Below are 12,538 nucleotides of genomic sequence, written 5' to 3'. Positions count from 1 at the left end.
AGTAGAAGTAATAGTTGGCGAGCAACTTCATGGAGACACGATGATGGAGATCATGATGATGGAGATCATGGTGTCATGCCGGTGACAAGATGATCATGGAGCCCCAAGATGGAGATCAAAGGAGCTATGTGATATTGGCCATATCATGTCACTATTATTATTCGATTGCATGTGATGTTTATCATGTTTTTGCATCTTGTTTACTTAGAACGAAGGTAGTAAATAAGATGATCCCTCATAATAATTTCAAGAAAGTGTTCCCCCTAACTGTGCACCGTTGCGACAGTTCGTTGTTTCGAAGCACCACGTGATGATCGGGTGTGATAGATTCCAACATTCACATACAACGGGTGTAAGACAGATTTACACATGCAAACACTTAGGTTGACTTGACGAGCCTAGCATGTACAGACATGGCCTCGGAACACAGAAGACCGAAAGGTCGAGCATGAGTCGTATAGAAGATACGATCAACATGAAGATGTTCACCGATGTTGACTAGTCCGTCTCACGTGATGATCGGACACGGCCTAGTTAACTCGGATCATGTTATACTTAGATGACTGGAGGGATGTCTATCTAAGTGGGAGTTCATTGAATAATTTGATTAGATGAACTTAATTATCATGAACTTAGTCTAAAATCTTTACAACATGCATTGTAGATCAAATGGCCAACGTTGTCCTCAACTTCAACGCGTTCCTAGAGAAAACCAAGCTGAAAGACGATGGCAGCAACTATATGGACTGGGTCCGGAACCCGAGGATCATCCTCATAGCTGCCAAGAAAGATTATGTCCTACAAGCACCGCTAGGTGAAGCACCTTCTCTCCCTGCAGAACAAGACGTTATGAACGCTTGGCAGACATGTACCGATGATTACTCCCTCGTTCAGTGCGGCATGCTTTACAGCTTAGAGTCGGGGCTCCAAAAGCGTTTTGAGAGACACGGAGCATATGAGATGTTCGAAGAGCTGAAAATGGTTTTTCAAGCTCATGCCCGGGTCGAGAGATATGAAGTCTCCGACAAGTTCTTCAGCTGTAAGATGGAGGAAAATAGTTCTGTCAGTGAGCACATACTCACTATGTCTGGGTTACATAACCGCTTGACTCAGCTGGGAGTTAATCTCCCGGATGACGCGGTCATTGACAGAATCCTTCAGTCGCTTCCACCGAGCTACAAGAGCTTTGTGATGAACTTCAATATGCAGGGGATGGAAAGACCATTCCTGAAGTATTTGCAATGCTGAAATCAGCAGAGGTAGAAGTCAAAAAGGAACATCAAGTGTTGATGGTGAATAAAACCACTAAGTTCAAGAAAGGCAAGGGTAAGAAGAACTTCAAGAAGGACGGCAAGGGAGTTGCCGCGCCCGGCAAGCAAGCTGCCGGGAAGAAGCCAAAGAATGGCCCCAAGCCTGAGACTGAGTGTTTTTATTGCAAGGGAAGTGGTCACTGGAAGCGGAACTGCCCCAAATACTTAGCGGACAAGAAGGCTGGCATCACGAAAGGTATATGTGATATACATGTAATTGATGTGTACCTTACCAGTACTCGTAGTAGCTCCTGGGTATTTGATACTGGTGCGGTTGCTCACATTTGTAACTCAAAGCAGGAGCTGCGGAATAAGCGGAGACTGGCGAAGGACGAGGTGACGATGCGCATCGGGAATGGTTCCAAGGTCGATGTGATCGCCGTCGGCACGCTACCTCTACATTTACCTACGGGATTAGTTTTAAACCTCAATAATTGTTATTTAGTGCCAGCTTTGAGCATGAACATTGTATAAAGATCTCATTTAATTCGAGATGGCTACTCATTTAAATCCGAGAATAATGGTTGTTCTATTTATATGAGAGATATGTTTTATGGTCATGCTCCGATGGTGAATGGTTTATTCTTAATGAATCTCGAGCGTAATGCTACACATATTCATAGTGTGAGTACCAAAAGATGTAAGGTTGATAATGATAGTCCCACATACTTGTGGCACTGCCGCCTTGGTCACATAGGTGTCAAACGCATGAAGAAGCTCCATGCAGATGGACTTTTAGAGTCTCTTGATTACGAATCATTTGACACGTGCGAACCATGCCTCATGGGTAAAATGACTAAGACTCCATTCTCAGGAACAATGGAGCGAGCAACCAACTTATTGGAAATCATACATACTGATGTGTGCGGTCCAATGAGTGTTGAGGCTCGCGGTGGCTATCGTTATGTTCTCACCCTCACTGATGACTTGAGTAGATATGGGTATGTCTATTTAATGAAACACAAGTCTGAGACCTTTGAAAAGATCAAGGAATTTCAGAGTGAGGTTGAGAATCAACGTGACAGGAAAATCAAGTTCTTGCGATCAGATCATGGAGGAGAATACTTGAGTCACGAGTTTGGCACACACTTAATAAAATGTGGAATAGTTTCACAACTGACGCCGCCTGGAACACCTCAGTGTAATGGTGTGTCCGAACGTCGTAATCGCACTCTATTAGATATGGTGCGATCTATGATGTCTCTTACCGATTTACCGCTATCATTTTGGGGCTATGCTTTAGAGACCGCCGCATTCACTTTGTCAGGACCCCGACTCGATGTCACATCGATCTAGCCGGTAACACCTCATATCACTTTGCGGCCTCACGCACGGTATCCCCACGGGTGTCGCCTTACCTTTGCCCGGGACCGTTTGCGCCTTTTGGCTCACGTATATGATAGTGTCGCTAGCATCCATATGATAAGGAGCCCGGGCTGACATGACTAGTCGTAAACCCAAAGTGGCACAGACTTACAGGGACAGGCATCCATGACCCAGCTTCGAACGTGTCGGTCATCAGCAAGTGGGTCCGGGCTGTAGCACTGGGCTAGCAGGACTCCGGTAAACCGGGCTGTAGCAGGCTAATAGGACTCCGGTACTCAATGCGTGACATTTCCCCGAAGGGACAGACACATGAACGAAGAAGGACACATGCCGGCCAGCCTAAGTGTTCCAGAGCAGTAGCAAGCTACCATGGCTCAGCGGTAACACTAGGAGACATTTCCCAGTAAGAGAGGCTACTAAAGATAAACAACTAGATAGTCAGATCCCACACATACCAAGCATTTCAATCATACACACAATATGCTCGATATGTGCAAATACAACGAAGCATCACAACATGACTCTACGACACAAGTACTTTATTTAAGGCTCAGGGAGCCATACATAACATACACAAAGGTACGGGTCTCACGACCCAGCATTCAAGTCATACAGTCATACAAACCAGCAGCGGAAGTAACTTGTCTGAGTACAGACAACTAGTAAATAAAAGAGGCTTGGAAAGCCTAGCTATACTACGTGGTCCTTCACAAGCTCAGGGTCACCACCTGGGCCTTTAGCCTACTCGTTGAAGTCAACGTCTACATAGAACCCATCAGAAGGGGTTGCAGCGTCTTCTGTAAAAATGTAAATTATAGCAACATGAGTACAAAGGTACTCAGCAAGACTTACATCAGATCCTACATACATGCATATTATCAAGAAGGGTTGGTGGAGTTATTGCAGCAAGCCAGCTTTGACTCTTGGCTAGACTATCCTACGATACTTCAACTTGAAATGGTTTTGCGCACACGAGTCCACTACTCACCACTTCAATACATTACCGAGGATCCGCCTCCGTCTTCCTACGGAAGAGCCATCCTCGGCACTCACACTTATCTTGAGGCTTTTAGTAGTTTCCATTTACTTGTCTATGAACTGTATAGGAAACCAAGTAGTCCTTTACCGCGGACGCGGCTATTCGAATAGATCATGTTAACCCTGCAGGGGTGTACTTCTTCATACACGCTCTCACCACTTACCGTCGTTTACACGACATGTACTCGGCAACCTTCAAGCGGAAGCCCAACGTGGGTGTCGGCCACGACCTACCTAATCACCTAAGCCTCCAGTCCAGGTTTATCGCCTATCCAGGTTCCATCCGCAGGGAGTCCGGCCGAGGTTTCCCATACGGCCCCGAACGATGTGAACAGGGTTCCCGAGATACCTAACGGGTATTCGGTACACCGTGCCACGTACCTACCGCATCACATCCCACCCCTACGGTCAGCGCTGTCCACGGCCTCCAGTAGGCTACAAACACCAGAAACTACTTGCAACTCCTGGACGGAGAACTAGGGTGAATAAGAAGCCGAGAGGGTCCATTGGTTTCGGGCCCAATGCATGGTAGTAGCTGATTCTTAAATCACACATACAGATCTCAGTGCTTAAGGTCGGCTTCAATGAAACAACCCACCATGTACTCCTACATGGCCTCTCATCGGTACCTTTACCAAATCGTGTTCACCACACCACTCTCATTACCGACATAATCATTTCACTCTAGCCCATCACCCAGATGAACCAGACCTGACCCGACTCTAAGCATAGCAGGCATAGCAAGGTAGGAACAACACATACATATGGCTCAATCAACTCCTACACATGCTAGTGGGTTTCATCTAGTTACTGTGGCAATGACAGGTCATGCAGAGGAAATGGGTTCAACTACCGTAGCACACAGCAGTTTGAATCGCGTTGTCTTAATGCAGTAAAAGAGAGCAGGAGCAAGAACATGGGATTGTATCGATATGATCAAATGGTTGGTTGCTTGCCTGATGGTTCGATGCACTGATACGGTTCTTCGTTAGGGTAATCACGGTACTCCTCGAAGGCAGAACCTGTCGCAAAGGACACCGATACACAACCATCACCAAACAATGTGCAACAATATGATGCATGCATGAAACATGGCAATATGAGTGTGTTGGGCTAATGCAACTAAGACCAGAAGGGTTTGAACCAATTTGAATCAAAGATTCAAATTTCAAACTCAAACATGGCCTTTTAAAGTGCTTTTCCTTATTCTGCTTTAAACATCAATTTAACTTGTTTGATCATGCATGAAAATAGTACAGATGGATAGATTGGATTTTTCTGATCATTTTTCATATATAATTTGTCTGATTTGGAGTTACAGAATAAAAGTTATGAATTTTTGAAGTTTAAATTATATTCTAGAATTTCCTGATTTAATTTAAATCCAGAAATATATATATATATTGCACTAGCATGACGTCAGCACGACGTCAGCGGTCAACTGCGGCTGGCTGGGGTCAAACCTGACGTGTGGGGTCCACACGTCAGTGACAGGGGGGTTTAACAGAGGTTAGTTTAATCCTAATTAAGAATTAGTGGCGCTGGGGCCCACTGGTCAGTGTCAGGGGGGTTAACTAACAGTGATTAGCGCTAAGCTAACCACCTGGCCGACGGGGCCCACGCGTCAGTGACTCTGGGGGGGTCAAACCCCAGGTCGAACAAGTCAAACCCGCCGGCGGTTAGTCGCCGGCAAGGTCCGCGGCGTACATGTGCCTCGGGTTTCCTCTGTGGTGCTCCAAACGGCGTGCGGCTAGGTGCGTTGGAAAGCTAGCTCGATGGCGCGTCGGGCGGTGGCCGTGGCTGGGCCTGGGGTGGCCGGAGTCGACGGCGGCAAGCTCGGCTGCGGCCGCCGGGGTTCGGTCGTGCACGGAAACATGGTTGGAGCTCGAAGGCGAGCGAAGCAAGGCGCTAGGGATGCTCTACGGGGCTTTACGAACTTGTTGGACTCGCCGGGGTGACCAAATGGTCACCGGAGCTGCGTCGACGGCGAGCTCGGCGACGGCGGAGGTTCGGCCGTGGTGGGAAACGGAGTTACGGCGCGGGAACGAGGGGGAGAAGAGAGGGAAACGGTGGCGGAGCTCACCGCGGTTGCAGCGGGCGTCGAAGCGGGCTCGGGGACGCACTGGAGACGGCGAATCGACGACGATGGTGGTCGGAGCCCGAGGAGGAAGACGATGGCGACGGCGGCTCCACAGGGCGTCCGGCGTCTTGTGGCTTGACGGAGAGCTTCAGGGCGAGGGGGCGGAGCTCCTGCTTGAGTCGGGAAGGCGAGGGGAGGCCGGTGGCGGCGGCTATGGCGAACGGCGGCGATGGGTGCGTTCGGACACGGGAGAGAGAGAGCGAGGGAGAGGAGAGGAAGAACCGGGGGAGAGTGAGAGAGTACGGGGGGGCGTGGCGTCGTTCCAGGGCATCCAGACGAGGAGGGGAGAGGCAGGCAGGCAGGCGAGCTGGTGGCGTGGCGCGGTGGCGCGCGCGCGCGCCGGGCACACTCCCCTCCCTCTGTCGAGGACGAAGACGACAGAGGAGGAGGCGGGCTGGGCCGCCTGCTGGCTGGGCCGGCCAGCTACTGCTGGGCTGCACAGGGAGGAGCCCCAGGTAAGCTTCTCCTTCTTTATTTATTTTTGTTTTCTAATTTCTGTCATTTGTTTTGATTTAAATAAAATATTAAATCATTTTATTACCTTATGCCAATTTTTGCAGGAGCTAGATATATTATTCCAGAGCTCCCCAACAGGTGGCATAATTTTTGGACATATATTAATATATATAACTAATATATTTCCAATGCAAATAGTTATGCATTAATTCCAAATGCCCAAAATAAATACCTATGAGCTCTTAAAAATATTGGTTTGATTTTTATCTCTGTCCAATATTTTCAGAGAGCAACATGAGCATTTTCTTGGACCCTTTTGGAGAAATTTTTATTTGGGTCATTTTCAAAATGATTCTGAGGGTTTCACAAATCCCCATTTCAAGTTTCTGATGAAAGAGTAAACATGATGCAACACTCTAATGCATGACTAGCTAGGGTGTGACAACTCACCCCCACTCAAAAGAATCTCGTCCCGAGATTTGGGTTCCTCCGGGAAGAAGGCGGGATACTCGAGTCGAAGACGATCCTCCCTTTCCCAAGTTGCTTCATCCTCAGAATGGTGCGACCATTGTACTTTGAGAAACTTGATATTATGACGTCGGGTGGTACGTTCGGCCTGATCGAGGATACGAATGGGGTACTCTCGATATGTAAGATTATCTTGGAGATCAAGCGTTTCGTGGTCCACTCCACGGATAGGATCCGAGAAGCAACGCCTGAGTTGAGAAACGTGGAAGACATCGTGGACTCTGGAGAGGTGCGGAGGTAGTTCCAACTGGTAGGCAACTTCTCCTCGTTTGGCGAGAATGCGAAAAGGTCCAATGTAACGAGGAGCCAATTTGCCTTTGATACCGAAACGATGGGTTCCCTTCAGAGGGGTGACCCGAAGATAAGCCTTCTCGTCAACCTCGAAAGTCATAGCCTTATGTTTTCGGTCATATTGACTCTTTTGACGAGATTGGGCTGTTTTCAACTTTTCACGAACGATACGAACTTGTTCTTCTGCTTCCTGAATCATATCCGGGCCAAAGAATTGTCTTTCCCCGGTCTCTGACCAGTTAAGGGGTGTTCGACACCGTCGTCCATAGAGAACTTCAAAAGGGGCTTTACCCAAGCTAGATTGATAGCTGTTGTTGTAAGCGAATTCGGCAAATGGAAGGCACTTCTCCCAGTCCATTCCGAATGAGATAACAGAGGCTCGAAGCATGTCTTCTAGAATCTGGTTGACGCGTTCCACTTGACCACTCGACTGAGGGTGGAAGGCGGTGCTAAAGGAGAGACGGGTTCCCCATAGCATTTTGGAAGCTTTCCCAAAATCGAGAGGTGAAAAGACTTCCTCGATCCGAGTTAATTTCCAAAGGAACACCATGGAGAGACACTATTCGGGAGATGTATAAGTCTGCCAGCTGACTAGCGGTTATACTCTCACGAACAGGTAAGAAATGGGCTACTTTGGAAAGACGATCGACAACGACGAAGATAGCATTATTCCCTCTCTTGGTCCTGGGAAAACCGGTAATGAAATCCATACCAATTTTATCCCATTTCCATTCAGGAATAGCTAAGGGTTGAAGGGTGCCAGCAGGCCGTTGATGCTCTGCTTTTACACGGCGACAGACGTCGCAATTAGCAATATACTGAGCAATTTCTCTCTTCATCCTAGTCCACCAGAACCTCTGGCGTAGGTCCTGATACATCTTAGTACTACCGGGATGAATGGAGAGAGGAGATTCATGAGCTTCCTTAAGGATCAATCGCCTCAGGTTTCGCACTTTGGGAACCACTAGTCGATTCCCGAAGTATACGACCCCTTGATCATTAATGGAGAAGCAATTCGCAATTCCTTTCTGGATGTTTCTCTTGATGCGGGAAATTCCCGGATCTACCTTCTGTGCTTTGATAATCTGATCCGTAAGGGTAGGTTTTGCCACCAAGGTGGAAAGAAAACCTTGAGGAACAATGTGAAGGTTAAGCTTCCGAAATTCCTCATGGAGAAGCGGTTGACTTTGTTGTAACATCAGGTTGTTACAATAAGATTTACGACTTAGCGCATCAGCCATGACGTTAGCTTTCCCTGGGGTGTAGGTTATTCCTAAGTCGAAGTCTGTGATCAACTCAACCCAACGTCTTTGCCTGAGATTCAAATCCGGTTGGGTGAAAATGTACTTCAGACTTTGGTGATCAGTGAATATTTCGCAACGGTTACCGAGGAGGTAATGTCGCCAGGTCTTGAGTGCATAGACTACGGCTGCAAGCTCTAGATCATGAGTAGGATAATTCTCCTCATGTGGGTGCAATTGCCGTGAAGCGTAGGCAATTACGTGTCGATCTTGCATGAGAATGCAACCTAGTCCTTGTCGCGAGGCGTCGCAGTAGATAACAAAGTCCTTGGAGAAGTCTGGCGGTACCAGTACGGGAGCAGAGGTCAGGCGTCTTTTCAGTTCCTGAAAGCTGTGCTCACATTGTGGAGTCCATTCGAACTTCTTATCTTTCTTGAGGAGTTCGGTTAGAGGTTTAGCAACCTTGGAGAAGTTCTCGACAAAGCGACGACAATAGCTCGCTAAGCCCAGAAAACTCCGAACTTGCTTGACCGATTCAGGTGGAGTCCAATTAAGGACGGCTTGAACTCGCTCAGGGTTAACAGCAATACCTTTACCAGATATTACATGACCCAGATAGGTCACTTCTGACAACCAGAATTCACATTTAGAAAATTTGGCATAAAGGCGATGCTCTCGAAGTTTCTCAACACTAGCCTTAGATGTTCGGCATGTTCTTCCTCGTTCTTGGAGTAGATGAGTATATCATCGAGGTAAACCACGACGAATTTATCCAAATACTCCATGAAGATTGAGTTCATTAACCGAGAAAAGGTGGCTGGAGCGTTGGTTAAACCGAAGGACATGACGGTGTACTCGTATTGGCCATAACGAGTAACAAAGGCCGTTTTAGGAATGTCCCCGTTTCTGATTTTGATTTGATGGTAGCCCAACCTCAAATCCATCTTGGAGAAGACTGAGGATCCAGCGAGCTGATCATACAGGTCGTTGATCCTGGGAAGCGGATATTTGTTCTTGATTGTGACCAAATTGACAGGTCGGTAATCTACAACCATCCGGTCCGTACCATCCTTCTTCTTGACGAATAGGATGGGGCAAGCCCACGGAGATGAGCTAGGTCGGATGAAACCCTTTTTCAAGGACTCATCGAGTTGTTTCTTAAGCTCGGCTAGTTCTAGTGGTGCCATCTTATAGGGTCTTCTAGCAATCGGAACGGTTCCTGGAATAAGGTCTATTACGAACTCAACATCTCTGTCAGGTGGAACACCTGGCAATTCCTCTGGGAAGACATCCGGGAAGTCACGGACTACCGGAACGTCCTCAAGATCTGGCAAAGGGCTGGCGTTAAGAGAATATAATTGTCGCTTGGCTGTTCGGGTCAAGACATTGACTATCTTCCCCGAAGGATGGGTGAGTTGAACAGTCCTAGAGAAGCAATCAATTTGAGCATGATGAGCCGCCATCCAGTCCATACCCAGAATGATATTAATATCTGAAGATTTAAGGGCTATCAACGATGCAAGGAAAACAAGTCTGTCGACTTGGATTTCATTTCCATGGCTTACTCTAGAAGTTTGCCATTTTGATCCCGGAGTTTGAATTACCATAGAGGTTGGCATATCACCGAATGCGACGTTATGCAAACGAGCATAATTTTCGGATATAAAAGAATGAGAGGCTCCTGTATCGAAAAGAACAGATGCCGGGTGGCAATTAACAAGAAGCGTACCGAGAACGACGTTGGGATCCTCTTGAGCTTCTTCGGCAGAGATACAGTTGACATGGCCACGTGAAGCGGTGGCCGGCTTGGCGTGGAACACTTTCCCTGTCGGCTTGCCACGGCCAACAGCTTTAGCAGACTGGTTGGGGTTGGTCTGGGGACACTCACGCATATAGTGGCCAGATTCCCCACACTTGAAACAAGTCACGGAACTGGTACGTGGAGGAGCATTGTTGGTTGGACCCCCATAGGGCTTGGCCGGTGCAGACTGTTGAACAGGGCGAGGTGCCTGGAAAGATGGCCTCGGTGTGAACCTGGGTGGCAGGGCGGTGTTGGGCACCCACACGCGTCGCTTCTGAGGACCAGCACCGGATGAGGAACCCATGTCACGGCCATGCTTGCGTGTTGCGTCATAGTCAGTCTGACCAGTTTCAGCACTGATGGCTTTGTTGACAAGTTTCTGAAAAGATGTGCACTCATGCAGACGGAGGTCGCGGCGAAGCTCAGGACTAAGTCCCTTACGGAACCTTGCTTGCTTCTTGGCATCAGTAGAAACTTCCTCAGTTGCATATCGTGCGAGGTTACCAAACTCCCTGCTGTAAGCATCCACAGAAAGTCGGCCCTGAGTGAAACTGCAAAATTCCTCACGTTTACGGTCCATGAGACCCTCCGGAATGTGATGTTCACGGAAAGCCTCGCTGAATTCAGCCCAAGTAGTGACATGGCCCGCTGGGCGCATAGCTCCATAATTCTCCCACCATAGACTGGCGGGGCCTTCAAGATGATATGCAGCAAAGGTGACCTTGTCAGCCTCCGCTACCAGCGCGGAACGCAGTTTGTGAGAGATACTGCGAAGCCAGTCATCAGCGTCGAGAGGCTCGACGGAGTGGTGGAACGTGGGTGGATGTAATTTGATAAAATCACTGAGTGACACCACGTTAGTCCTCTGATGGTGTGCCGTGTTCTGTTCAATACGCTCCAACAAACGGTTGGTCTCCCGCTTGTTTCTCTCAGCTTCCATCATAACCTCGGCTAGGGAAGGAGGATGAGGCAGATTTGCATCCCTGACTTCACTGCCTTCGGCCTGCTCTTGAGGAGCAGGGTTAGTGCGCGTGTTGACCATCCTAGGTAAACAAGACAATGATTTAGTCAGGATGATAAAATTCCGACATAGGATATAAAATGTAAGGAATAACTCGAAATGCAAGATGATCATCCGTATGACATGGTAAATACAGAAACTGCTTCTTTATTCCATCGTCATACACACCATACAGGGTTTAGTACAAGACCAAACAAAGTACTATTACGGTGAAAAGAGGATTACATCTCATCGGAGGCATCCCAAGCTCCTATACATTATTTTTCTACACCTCCGGAAAGAGTACAAACTAGGTCATATCCCACGAGTCACGCGGGACGATAGACGACACAGCTAGTGCGAACTAGTGATACTACCACTAACTCAGACCGATCCGTAGTAGTCCTCGTAGAAGTCACCTCCATAGCCTGGAAGCTCAACATGATCATCCGGAAACAGACGATCTCGCGGAGCTTGTGGACCATAGGGGCTAGGATGAGGTCTTGGACCAACAGACGGTGGCCTGCGGGGACCGCGAGGTGGGGTGATGCCTCCTACATCACGCCAACCCATCACGTCTGGCAGAGCAGATCTCACAGGATAGAGATCGCGCATATCCGAATATCCAGCTTGCACCGCCGGTGCGAACCGAGTCAATGTGGCCCAGTGGTCAGCACGGGTATTGAAGAGCTCTAACCTCAAGGCCCGATTTTCACGGTCCTTATCCTCGAGCATCTCAGCAGTGGTGCGAGTCCGTGAATCCTCCTGGGTGGGGTCAGCATAGATAGCCTGGAGATACCCTTGTGCTCCCGGAAGTGATCCTGGCATATACCGGAAATCAGAGTCCCGAAATAGACCAGACCTGACTCGCATGATGGTCATCATAGAGTAGGCGGCGTCCTGCACAGCCATCTCAATAGTAACCCCGAGTCCATAGGAGCAGTGAAGGGGCTCGGTGGATCCAGGATAAGATGGAAATATCCTGACAGTGCAGAGATACTGGCTTTGATTAAAGTCCCGAAATTGCTCTTCGACCGTGTACTCAGGATACCAGCGGTATCCAGCCTCAGTCATTACCCTGACCAACATGGCAGTATGGCCGGGTACATCTAGGCATCGAGTCAGGCGAACCACTTGATTGAGGTCGCGAGTGGCCATCTGAAAGCACAATCATAATGCAAAGGCATTAGAATTTCTAGCAAAATTTCGGCAGCATAACAGCTGTAAATGCTCAAGAAGGATTTTGAGACATTTGACAAAGAATTTCATACACACTCAACATCATCATATCAAGTTCTGAGTCCATCCTAGCAACATAATGTGGTAATAGAACTGAACTAGGCTTGTATCCATCAAACCTATAAGGTACTACTGATTAGTAACACGTGATCCTGATAGAGAGAATAG

The sequence above is a fragment of the Triticum aestivum genome, chromosome 5A, assembly GCF_018294505.1.
Source record: "Triticum aestivum cultivar Chinese Spring chromosome 5A, IWGSC CS RefSeq v2.1, whole genome shotgun sequence".
Taxonomy (NCBI): Eukaryota; Viridiplantae; Streptophyta; class Magnoliopsida; order Poales; family Poaceae; genus Triticum; species Triticum aestivum.
This window is presented reverse-complemented; position numbering follows the sequence as displayed.